Source organism: Lemur catta, chromosome 22 (assembly GCF_020740605.2).
Source record: "Lemur catta isolate mLemCat1 chromosome 22, mLemCat1.pri, whole genome shotgun sequence".
In the NCBI taxonomy this organism is placed as follows: domain Eukaryota; kingdom Metazoa; phylum Chordata; class Mammalia; order Primates; family Lemuridae; genus Lemur; species Lemur catta.
The window spans coordinates 30,977,274-30,990,281 of NC_059149.1; the positions used below are offsets into that span (position 1 = coordinate 30,977,274).

The window sequence follows — 13,008 nt, forward strand, 5'->3', positions numbered from 1 at the left end:
ACCACGAGAACTGGCCTTAGGCAAAAACTCAGGAGCTGGACGGAGACCAGCTCCAGCGGTCAAGTGGGTTTCGTGGGAGATGCCCAGGCAGAGGTGGCCCCAGACAGCACTGCGACGTCACAAAACTGAATGTTCCCTCCCAGGCACCATACGCCACAGCACGAACACAGTTCCTTTTACCTTTTTTGTGATTACAAATCTCTGTGAGACTCTGATAAAACTAGGCATCATTTCCCCCCAAGAGCAGATATAGAGACTTGAACCATTTGCAAACAGCTGTAGGAATTCACAGACCCAGAGCTCCAGGACCCTCTTAGGAAGCTGCACAAAAGGACCCGCAGCAGGACGTGCGAGTCGCCGTGACCTGAGTCCTGCAACTCCCCAAACCCAGCTCTGTGTCCCCTGGGCTTCCTCTTCTTCCAGGGTCCCCACATCACTTACTTCAAATGCCTCCCCACAGCCAACGTTTTAGGATTGATTACTCTTTTCCACAGCTGAAGTTACTTGCTGCTTTTTAGGCACTATCCTAACACGAATTAAAATGTTACAGAATGTGTATGATGCACATTTCCCCACTGGGTGTTATGTTTTGAAAACTCTATCGCCTGGCACGATACCCTCACACACTGTGGACCCTCTGTAGATTGTATACACAGATGCACATAAATCGAACTGGTGTTTCTATCTTTAACTGTAGAAACATCAACTCAAATTCAACATGCCCTATGTTCCACCTAACATGAGGATATTCCAATGGCTTTTTATTTGTGACTATACTAACTTTCTTATTTTTGTTTTGCAATACCTAAGTAACTACCTTCGAGTTTGAGAAAATGGAGAATAATGTAATTGTTCTAATTAGATCTCCGGAACTTACTTATCTTATATTTACAAGTCTGCACTCTCCAAATAACATCACCCCCTTTCCCACCCTCCAGCCCCGGGAACCGCCATTCCATCCTGTTTCTGCGAGCTCAGCCCTGTGCAGATTCCAGGTAAGTGAGATCACAGCTGTTTGTCTTTCTGAGCCTGCTTCACTTAACAGAACATCCTCCAGGTTCATCTGTCAGATTCATTCTTTATGAAGGCTGAATAGTGTGCCGTTGTGTGTGTGTGTGTGTGTGTATACACGTGCACTACATACAGACTTCACTCTGTGCACACACACACAAACACACACACACACATTTGATGTGGTCTCTTTTATTTTCTGTCGAGGAGGAGACATTGCCCTGGCAGACAGAGGTGCAAGGTTTCCATAGCTACTTCCTAAAAGAATACAAAATATATTCACTCTCTCCATACCCCGGACTGGCTGTTCACATCATAAGTCAAAGCAACTCCATCTGGGATTCATCCATATGCCACAATTTCTATATTTGGGAAACATTCCTTATAAAACAAGTTCATCATCATCATCATTCTCAGCACAACTATTGGTTTGTTTGCAATTCTTTATTCCAACTATTGATTTACTTTCTTTAAATGTAAAACCACACCATTTATGTCAGTATTTCCCCAACACCCAGAATAATGCCTGACAAAGAGACTTGAGATAAAAAACATAGGAATTGAATTACCAACTAATGAACAAAGACGTTTATGGCAAATATAAAACACAGAAGTCACTGAGTCCCTACTGTGTTCCAAGCATTATACCAAATACCATAATTTTCAAAACTGGCTTGAAGTGTAGGTAGTCTGTTGTGCATTTTGTAGACGAGGATGTCAGATTCGGTGAAGTCACACAATTTGTTACTAAGGGGAGAAAACTGGATTTGTACCAAAATCTGTTTAGTTCTAATCTTCACTCCTAATTTATGTTCTTTTTTTCCCTTTTTTGTGGATTTATAACATAATCTCTTTAATTAATAATTCATCATTTAATGTGGTAATGGTTAATCTGCCAAAATTAGCCACCACTGACTTCGTGAAGATGTTGGGAAAACAGGATGTCAGTGACAGGAAATGGGTCACCCTTCATTACGACTCCGAAACTTTGAGAAGTGGGTTCCCATCTGCCTCCTTTGCAACGTGTCTAAAAACAAGAATCAGTTTTACTAAGTAGCAGGCGATGGTGCTTAGGGTCATGGGAACCAAATCTGGGTCCGTGCAGAACATCTGAAAAGGCAAACCCAGGCGCTCAGAAAAGAGGCTCCCTCTGTAGAGACCAGGCAGACACAAAAGCTTACGGCACGGAAGTGTTTTAAGATGAGAACAGCAGGTCCAGAGAGAGCAGGTGCTTACGAAGCCCCACTTCTAATTAACAGCACAGAAGTTGCAAGATTGGCTTCTGGTTCCTGGTCCGATTCTCCTTCTACTGGGCTCAGAGCCTGTATTTCTCCTCGTCCATAATCTTGGGCGTAGGGCAAGAGCAACACAAATGCTCCTGCACCCTCCTTGGTGAAGGTGTGATGACCACTCATCACACCCACTGAAGCGCTCTCCCTTGCCCACTTTTCTTTCTGTTTCTAGACCTTTCTCCGAGACGTATATTCCAACTAGTCTCTGGACTTCGCTTCTCTTCTGGTTCGAGTCACTGTGAAGTGATACCCTCTTACCAGCTCTTGCCTGCCCGGCCCAGGCTGTGGAACACGCCCCTGCCCCTGGTCTCCCATGTTGGGGAGAGGAAGCCCACACCACTGTCAACACTCAGGGCAACCCCTGGCCAGCAGGGAAAAGCTCTGCGTCACGGTCAACTGTGAGCTGAGCTGTGAGGGGCACAAAGGACGTCCACAGGGAGAAGGGAAGCATGTGTTTCAGGTGAATTCTGAGGACAGCAAGGGGACAGGGAAGGCCCTGTCAGCTGTGGGGTATTTAGAAGGGGAAGGCCTTGCATGAAAACACTCCCTGGCCCCGGAAAATACAGGCTTCAAGATTCACAATTTCCTCCACGCACATTGTCTTGCTGCCTCTCAACAGTCCAGGAAGAGGGAACAAAGGCTTAGTTCAGTTTTCTTAGGAAAGTGAGTCATCCATCTCCTTTGCCTCCTCGGTGCCAAGACTGCTGGTGCCTCCACACCACAGCGCTCCCTGCTCGAGAAACGTATAACGCCAGTATCTGCAAATCCTCGCACACCTTTTCTTCGCTTGTTTCTAGGTTCACAGCTTGAGTTCTGGGTCATCTGATCACAAGATTGGGGGGGGGTGCTGCACAGTGATTCTGTATTGGGGCATTTTCCCTCCAAGCTCATTTCCCAAAGACAGATGCTGTAAAATCTCCATCATTTGTTATTCATAACGTGGCCAATGAGATGCGTCAGTCAGAGCGAGAGCAAGGCCAGGAACACAGTTCAGTAAGACAAGGGGTTTCAGGAAGGAGCCTTCTCCCCTCTGCCAGTCACAGGAGAGACAGAGACTGTCTCAGACTCAGGCCACATGTGTCAGCACGAACACTGGGGCCAGTGTCACAGGCAAACCTGAGGCCTGATATTTAAATGACCCAGTGACCAGAAAAATAAAATATTCATTTGTTCCTGAGCAAATAAATGAGGTAACACTGTTCCAACACCTGTGCCAGGTGGTCTTTCCAGCATGTTCTCTCTGTGCACTGAGCCGTCCTGCCAGCTGCGAGCTTGAGGCTGGAGATCTTCCAGCTTTTCTCCCAGGATCTAGCCAGGGTCTCGGGACCCCTCATGCTATGCAGTGGGCCAGGAAAGGGCAGGGCATGCAGGGGGAGGCAGGAATGAAACCGGAACAAACAGCCCAGGGGAGAGGCACAGCCAACGGGGGCCCGAAGCATCTGGACTTGATCACGGTCAAACAATCTGCCCCACTGCCTAATCAGGACCTGTGCTCCCGTCTCTGTTCTCCCTCCAAGACTGGCCTCAGCCCAGCGACTACGGCCAAGTGGCTCCCCAGGATCCACGAGGGGCAGAGCTGGCAGCGGCACACAGGCCTTGCGTGGGACATGTCACCCCACCACGGAGCCACTGGGTCTGCTGGTCTGAGTCACGCAAAAATGTCTCTGTCTTTGAAAAGGTCCTGCCACCTGCCAAGCCAGACAAGGCCCCGGAGCTGCCCTCCCCCTCCCCCTCCCAGCGCACGGCACAAGCCACAGGGCTAGGAAAGTAAAGGAAAACAAGCAGTAAATTGAGGTAATTTAACTCCGCAGAGACATTTTCTTCTCCAGAAATTTAATAAACACTCCACTTCTTTGTATTCCTAGAGTTTAAGAAGATCATCAGAATTCTCCTAAGATACTTAACTCTCAGCAGATGGATGAAAAGACATTAAATTGGGGCATTTTATGCACATCGTGAGATGGCAAAACAAGGTTCCTGCTGTCAAAGTGGTGACATCCTAACACGGAAGGCAACGCCAGACTCCGTCCCACGTTAAATTTCTCTCTTCAGCCACTTTTATTCCCCAGTGTTCTAACGGGGCTTATTATGAATTAGTAGGAATAATTCTAATATTGCTCTTTCTTAGTGTTCAACTGCATACATTCTGTGTGTCTTTTCACCTCCCAAATATGCTCTGAAATGCAACAAATAGGCATAAGTTCAGCAACAAGAAAATAGCACTTTACCTAAACACACTAAACCTGAGCCCTGATATTTAAATTACCCAGTGGTCAGAAAAATAAAATACTTATTTATTCCTGAGCAAATCAACGAGCTAAAATTTTTCCAATGCTAACCGCATGCCTGAATCTCAGATATTGGATATTATTTTTTTAAAAGAAAGAATTTTGCAAATTAGGGTTCATTTGTACATTTTATAACATATCATTCTGCATAAATGCATAATTGTCACAGAGCCTCAGACACCAGATGGTATGTGCAATCCATCCCATTTTCCCTCTGTCTTATCATATGCAATAGCTGTGGCTTCACCCCGATTCCAAATGCAGCATTTATATTGGTAATAGGCCCAGATATCCTAATGGTCAACATTATGTATTTGATTCAAAAATGCACAATTATGAAATGCAAAGGACCCTGCCGGTCACCATGAAGGGATGCGGATGGAAACAGACAGTCCTGCACCCACAGTGCTGACACACCCAGTACTTAGCGAGCGCGTGGCGCTCACCATGCTCCAGCAGACACTGCAGAGGAGGAAAACGGGGAGGGAGAAAACGAAGGGCTGCAGGATGCACCGGGTGAGGAGGGGCACAGGTTGCACTGGGATACGGTGTTGGAGCTGACCCCAAAGTCTCTTTCTAGAATTCTCAACTTTTTATACAAAAATATGACATGTCTCCTCTCTCCACTGTGTGTAGGAGAAACTCTAAGTTCTGCTGAGATAACGAGTATAAACCATTCCTGTGGATGCCTGGACAGACTTCTCTTTGGTCATAAAACACACACGTGCACACACAGACACATGCATCACACATATACACACACATGCACACACGTGCATGCACACACAGACACATGCACGCCCACGGGGTCTGCACACGGCGCCCCGCCCTCCCACCTGTCACACCGTCCTTCTGCCATCAAAGCCCTGGGTGCCCTGTGTGCTCTCAGGGCCCTAATTCGTATGTGGGGACCAGAACACAGAGGGTGCATCACTGTGGCGAGATCGGGCTGGAGAGGCAAGTTGGGGTGAGATTATGAATGTGCATTTATCCTACACACAGCGAGAAGCATGGACAGAGCGGAGGAGGGCAGTGGCAGGGTCTCACCTGCACTTCAGTAACACCATGGCGACTGGCCATGAAGACCAAGCTGGTGTGGAGCGGGACTCTGAGCTGTGAGGACCCAGGAAGGGGAAGCAGAGATCCCACTCGGCTCCACCAAGAGATGCCGTCCAGGCGAACCTGTGCTCATCTGGAAACCCAGAGGGTCCTGAATTCCTGCAGCTATTTCTAACAGAAGCATGTTTGGGTGAGTGCTTGCAGAAATGCCGCGTCAGCCACAAGTATAGAAGGACTGACGTCGAGCAGAGAGCTAAACTTCCTGAACTTGGCGAGCACTCCATTTAGCAGACAGCGTCCCACCAGGGCCCAGGGTCTAGGGAAGGCCCTGGGAGCACGTCCGCCTCTGCTGGGGGGGCAGCTCCCCCCCCGAGAGGTGCTGTGCCTTAGACAAGGGGGTCTTCTATCATAATAGAGGATTTGTCAATTTCTCCTTGTAATTCTCTCTTTATTTCTTTGAATATTCTGAGTCTGCTCTAAAGCAGATGCTTCTTATAGCTTCTTGCAGCAGATTCCTTTTATCAATAAATAATCACTTTATCTATAAAAATGCCTGAGTCATTCTACCATGTTTTGTGACTTTTTCTCTACCCTCCCCACCTCTCTCCTCTTTTATTCACCTTGGCATTAAATGATCGCAGTTTCTTCACTGCCTTTATTGTCTCAGTAATTTTCAGATGTTATTCCAGTGTCACCTGGCATCAGTTGTGATAGAGAAGCCTCCTAGAATCAGCGTGTTGTAAATACGTTGTGGGTACATTGCGCCGGCTATAGTTAAGTAGTTAAGATACTTGTCTCACACCCTGTGGTTTCACTTAAAAGGTGTGGGTGTGTTTTATTCATCTGGTTTCATTCTTGGGAGTCTTTAGATCAAAGAGGGAGAACATATTTCTTCAGCTCTGGAAAATGGTAGCCTTTACCTCTTTGACTGATGCCTCTCCTCCTTTGTCTCCATCCCCTTTAATTTCTCACTTAAAACCAGACGTGTGTTTGTGTTTCTTAAGCCATTTCCCATGCATCTTAATTCTTACATTATATTACCCTTTATACTTTTTAGGCAAAGTTCTAGATAATATCTTCATATCTATTTTCTAGTTTACTAATTTTCTTTTCAGCTCTGTCTAATCCACTTTATAATATATCCACATAGTAGTTGATTTAAATGACCCTTCTTGTTTACAGATATTCTGCTTGTTTTTTAATCTTTTTTCATAATAGATACTTCCTGTATTAGGTTCCTACTGAAAATCCACGTAGCTACCCAACATCTGTGCAAGCCTCTCATTTCTAGCACTCTGGCTTGTTATTCTTCTATTGTTGTGTCTTCTCATTCCTTTGAAGTTTCTTTATATGGATTATAATCTTATGTGTTTATCTAAAGGGGGTGTTATTTTTAGTGGAAGAGAATTTCCTTGACCCCTCTGTTCTCAAAGATAACTTGTGATTTTGATTCTGCCAGAGTCCTTGGGTTCTGATAGCATCACAATTGATTCTAGAACCATTTCCACGTGAATGTCACCATGTGGTCTTCTGCAATACCCAGGTAGCGGAAATTCAGACCTCAAATCCAAGCCTGGAGTGTTCACTTTTGTTGGTAACTTTATATTCTACCCATTGCCCTGGACATGTGATAACTTTCCTCTATACTCTATTGAGCCAGTGTTTGCCTAGTTCTTTTCTCACAAATAGGGAAGTTGGTGATCACCTGGGTTTAACTCTGGCGTCTCCACCACCTCTGCCTCACCTGCCCGCGTCGGAACTCTAGGCCCAGCCCAGGCCACTGTCTGGGCTTTGTTTCTCAGGCGCTGTTGAAGGGATAACTCGTGCTTATCCTCTGGTTGAAAATTCTTCCTTAGTTCTTGGGACTCTAGAAAATCCCTTCCTTTCTTTCCTTTCTTTCCTTTCCTTCCTTTTCCAAGCTCAGTTATGCATTGAAATGAATTTTGTTATATTTTATATAGCACTTGTATTTATTTTTAGTGGGAACTGGGTAGAGTTCAACTAAGTCTTCCCTCTCTCTAAAATCCTCCACCATAAACCTTTGCGAGGAATAGTCTTCTCTCTCACCCTAGAGACCATGTTCTAATTTCCACTAAAATCCTGACCGTTTTAAGGTACTAGAAGACAGACTGGCTGGAGCAGAAACTGTTTCCTCCAAAACTTGTTGAATTCTCTAGTTCCTAAGCACCTAAGCAACAATAATCACTAATAAACACTAACAGTAATCAGAAAACATCACTTTTATCCAAAGCGTACAATTAAAAGGTATGATCTCAAGAAGAGACAGAGAAGCGATTCTCCTTGAAAAGCCTTCTGTCTCCACAGAGAACAGGGAGCAGAGATGGCTGTGGGTGGACAGGAGGCTTCTTCCTAAACCCTTCAATATCCAGTTTTCAAAAAGCAACCTTATTATTTTTCCAATTTTTAAGAAGTCTCAAAATCTTGAGATGGCACATATTCAAGTAAGGTACAAAAACAATGAGGATATTTTCCATTGTTCAGAGTCATTTGTGACTCCAAAACTTTGTTGAATTCTCTAGTTCCTAAGCACCTAAGCAACAACAATCACTAATAAACATTAACAGTAATCACAAAACATCACTTTTATCCAAAGCGTACAATTAAAAGGTATGATCTCAAGAAGAGACAGAGCAGCGATTCTCCTTGAAAAGCCTTCTGTCTCCACAGAGAACAGGGAGCAGAGATGGCTGTGGGTGGACAGGAGGCTTCTTCCTAAACCCTTCAATATCCAGCTTTCAAAAAGCAACCTTATTATTTTTTCAATTTTTAAGAAGTCTCAAAATCTTGAGATGGCACATATTCAAGTAAGGTATAAAAACAATGAGGATATTTCCCATTGTTCAGAGTCATTTGTGGGAAAAATCTTGAATATCTTGCATTAAAAAATCAAGAACACAATGCTACTAACTACAGGAAAAATTCCCCACAGTTTCTCAGTCATGAGTTATGAAGGGAGAAGTAGCAGTTTCGGTTCTTCCTCGTCCTAGCAAAATATAAGATTTTGTGTGTCTGTCCAAAATTTCAAGACCAGCGTGCAGTTTGTGGTTTCAAATTAATCAAAGTAAAAATGAAACCAAACTCAAACAAATTTAGAAAGAAAATATCTTACCTTAAACTTTTTATGATTTTTTTAAATATGAATTTTGCTTTTGGACTGGAATCTATTTTCTATGAGGACAAGTCAGACCATAAAAACGCAAACAGATGAGTCCTGAACTGACATCTGTGGTCTCACTGGCATCCACAGTTTCCTGTGGTCTCGTTAAAAGGCAAGTGGTGTCATGTGTCTGCAATACAGCTTGAAAAGGATCATGGGCTCAAGTTACTTTCTTATATTAATTGGACAGATTATATCACATGGGGATTCTTGCTATGTCGAGATAAATGAGCACGTGATCTTTCTGCTGTGTAACATCCGGTGACTTCTGCTGTCTACAAGGTAACAGGATCCACGAGGAAAATGATACAAATTGAGACAGTCAGGATTAAATTGGTAAATTATTATAACAACTGAGATTGTTCTTAGTAAATTCATTATTGTCATTTATTTCAGGAGAGGGCTTGTCATAGCAGAGCACGGCATTGACTGTACCCCTGCGGATGGCAGGGGCTGGGTAACCACGGCGCCCCCTTTCTGCAGCCCTGCACCGAGCAGTAGGCGTCGGGTTATCTGTGTATTCTGGGTAGGAAGAAACGTGCCAGAAAACAACAATGAATCCATTAAACGTTTTCGTCTCATAAACACAGTGTTCCAAGTTTTAGAAACCTTGCAATATGGAATGTGTAGGAAATTTGCTTATTGACATCATTTCATACACAATTAAAAATTTAAGTTCTCTGAAAACTAGGCCATACCATTATAGAGACCCACAACCGTGGGATTCCGAGGTCTCCAGCACGCTGTCAACCTTGTTCCCAGCCCCATTTGTGTGACAGACATTATCATCACAGACAAGGCTAATTATTCAATCTGTATCCAAAGAACTAGCTCTCTGCAAAAGCACTAATCATTAAAATGCAAATAGGTGTTTCCCACTTCGCTGGTTTAGCCGTGAAGGCTGGTAACAGCTTTCTGACAAGAAGAGGGGAGCTCAGTGAGTTGACGCCTTAACCTTCTGGAAGTGACGGACACAGCGCACCCAGCGCTCAGCTGCGCACCCAGCCGCGCCCGGCTCTGATACCTCTGCGCGGCCCGTGTGAGCTGCCGACGAAATTACCAAACAAAAAAGCTGATTTCAGATTCCACTCGCTGCACCCAGCCAGTTCTCACTTACACTAATTACTTAAATGATTTTTTAAATGTATGAATATTCATATGATAGTGTTTTTCAAAAAATAAAGCACAGCTGAGACCTCGCCATCAGCTCTTTCCTCCCTCCCTCTGATTCGGAGCAGCCCACTTGCAGGTCCAGACACTGGGACGGCTCAGAGAACTGTCCCCCCACGTGCACCTCACATTCCCCAGACACCTCCGACCCCCACCTTGGCTGAGGAACCTCCCAACCTGCAGGTCTGCCCGACTAGACAGCTGGGACTGTTCTTACACAGAGCGAGTCTGTCTCGTTTTAAGTATTTACAAGTTGACCTGACCTCAAGAGCAATAGTGAATGTGTTTCTTCCCTCTGTTTGTGACACTTGCACACATTTGTGGGCTCACAACATCGGTGATGTGGGCACTCCACAAGGGCGGGCTCCTGGGGGGAAGCCCTGGAGAGCCCAGCACAGCGGCTCTGGTCTGTCGGCTGCTGTCGGGCTGCACTGTCCCAGGGGAGCTGGCCTCCGCACAATGCTACAGCCCCCCCAGCAGTCTCGGGTCAGCCTGGGAGGTCCCACCCCTCAGGCAGGACACTCACAGATGTGGGACAACACCCACCCCTAAGTGAGGACGTCAGAGGTACCTTACCAGCCTTCATTCGACCAAAACCCTCATCTCTAAACATGATCTATACTGATGTATTGCGACCAAATCTTCTCTTAATGACAGCACTAAGCAGCATATAGCAAAACACACCCCACAGCCACGGCCCTTGGCCGAGAGCAGACATTTGTTATTGGAAATAAGAAGACAAAGAACACGATGCAATCTGTTGAAACCACTCCTTTTTTTTTTTTTTTTTGAGACAAAGTGTCACTTTGTTGCCCTGGCTAGAGTGAGTGCCATGGTGTCAGCCTAGCTCACAGCAACCTCAAACTCCTGGGCTTAAGCGATCCTACTGCCTCAGCTTCCCAAGTAGCTGGGACTACAGGCATGCGCCACCATGCCCGGCTAATTTTTTTCATATATATTTTAGTTGGCCAGATAATTTCTTTCTATTTTTAGTAGAGACGGGGTCTCGCTCTTGCTCAGGCTGGTCTCGAACTCCTGACCTCGAGCGATCCATCCACCTCGGCCTCCCAGAGTGCTGGGATTACAGGCGTGAGCCACCTCGCCCAGCCTGAAACTACTCTTAACAAGGTTTTATGTTTGACAGTCTGCCCAGCAGACACAGCACACTGAGAACACCCAGCGAAGGGGTGGGGCCAAGAGAACTCAACACAAGGCCACAGCATGACATGCATGTCCCCACAGTGGGAACGGCGATGGAGACTGTAATGGTCAGAAATAATAAAACGTTCAGATGCCCGACAGACACAAGACAGGTTAGAGAATTTCATCAACTACTGCAACAACCTTGGCACGGCCCAGAGGAAGGACCCGCAGGCCCCAGCACGAGGCGGCATCCGACACAACCAACATCACCCAGGTCCTCCTGGGACATCGTCCTGACTCTGAAACACCACATTTCTTCTGACCCTGGAAATCCCAGGGGTCCAAAGTCTGCTGTTTTGCATAAAAGTGGAGCTCAGGACTTTACAATGGGTGTTAACAGACATTGCCATGGTGGTGTGCATGCATTACACACTTACAAACAGACCAGGAAGGATCCTGAAAATTTTGTCATAATACCTTGATTAACCAACAAAGTAGGGAAATTGAGTGTTTGATAGAATTTCAAGTTAACACCATATTCACTTTTTCTTCCCCAGTTTGCAGGCAAATGTCTTTCCAATGGACATGATTCGGCTTCCGAAGCACTGAGTACACACCGGTCTCCACCGCTCACACTCCCAGTGCTGCGCGGCAGGGCCGTACACTGCGTGGCGCAGAGCCGGCCAGACTGTGACCCAAGAGCATGTTCCTGGGGTTGGAGGCATCCCCGGCTCCCCGAGGCCGAGCAGTTCTCTAGCCAACTCGCCTCGCTCTGCTGAGAGCAGACCACAAATCAAGTCTGCTTAACTCAGAGTCCCCCTCTACAGGGGTTAGTTGTTTACCACATTCTCTTGATTCTTTCTATTAATAACGACACCATTGGAAAATATTACATACATTTTGGCTTTCGCTACTTTGGAGCATAGTTAACAAATTATGGACTCAAGAGCCTCACTTTCAAATGTGTTGTAGACACATAAACTTGAGCTGAAGCGTAAATGATAGCAATGGCTCCACCGTGGCTGCCGGCAGGGCCACATGCACCCTCTCGGGTGTCCCCACCGACAGTCAGGACGGCTGCACAGGTCTCCTTTAAAGCCAATACATATGCATTGGCACCTACTGTCTGGAGACAGCTGCTAAAATCTGTAAGTCCAAAACAAGAAGAAAGCATTGCGATCTGGCCGTAATGTCTGCTTTTTCAGAGACAAACTCCTGATTTCGAATGCTCGTCCTATATTTGCTTCGATTACTTTATTCACCTTTTTATCAAACGCCACATGGAACATGCTTTCAGTTCACAGCAGACTGTCGCCATCAATGCATCCTCAGGCCACACAGGGCTCCCCTCCCCGCCAGGTGCTGCCCACCTGGGGCAGGTGTCAGTCAGGTACTCACCTTCCGGCTCCCCGCAGAGGGTGCACTGCGACTCTGAAAACAGAAGAGACAGAGAGAGGCCGTTACACCTGCGCAGCTGCAGATTATATCGTTAAAATAAACAACAGCAACAACAAAGCCGCAGCGTGCAGGGCAGCCAGCGCAGCGCACCTGTGCCCCGCCTCCCATAAACAAGGCCAGGTCTGACTTTATACTTCAGCTAACTGCATTTAAAAAGCTACCATCGGAAATGTCTTCTATATTCCATTTTATTAAAGTAACCACCTCCGTGTCATATACATATGCACACAGCAAATATATTTTCATAATTGCACATGGCTCAACACAAATCATTTTGTGAAATGAGAGGGGTATGTTTTATCACTCAATTTCAATATTGAAACTTTTACAGTTACTACAACTCTGTTATATCTCCTTTCAGGCACTAAAACTATGAGCAAAAGTATAACGTTATATTTCAGTAAAAACA

The 13,008-nt window shown here is 45.6% G+C and overlaps 1 protein-coding gene across 1 annotated transcript in view; it reads right to left on the reverse strand.

Moving 5' to 3' along the window:
• The window catches only part of DLGAP2 (DLG associated protein 2), a 180,061-nt gene extending 167,492 nt beyond the window's left edge, over positions 1-12,569 (reverse strand). The window contains exon 1 of the mRNA XM_045535286.1: positions 12,540-12,569. The gene's annotated coding sequence lies outside the window, so the exon portion shown is untranslated. The remainder of the gene's footprint in view (positions 1-12,539) is intronic.
• Positions 12,570-13,008: the final 439 nt, after the last annotated feature.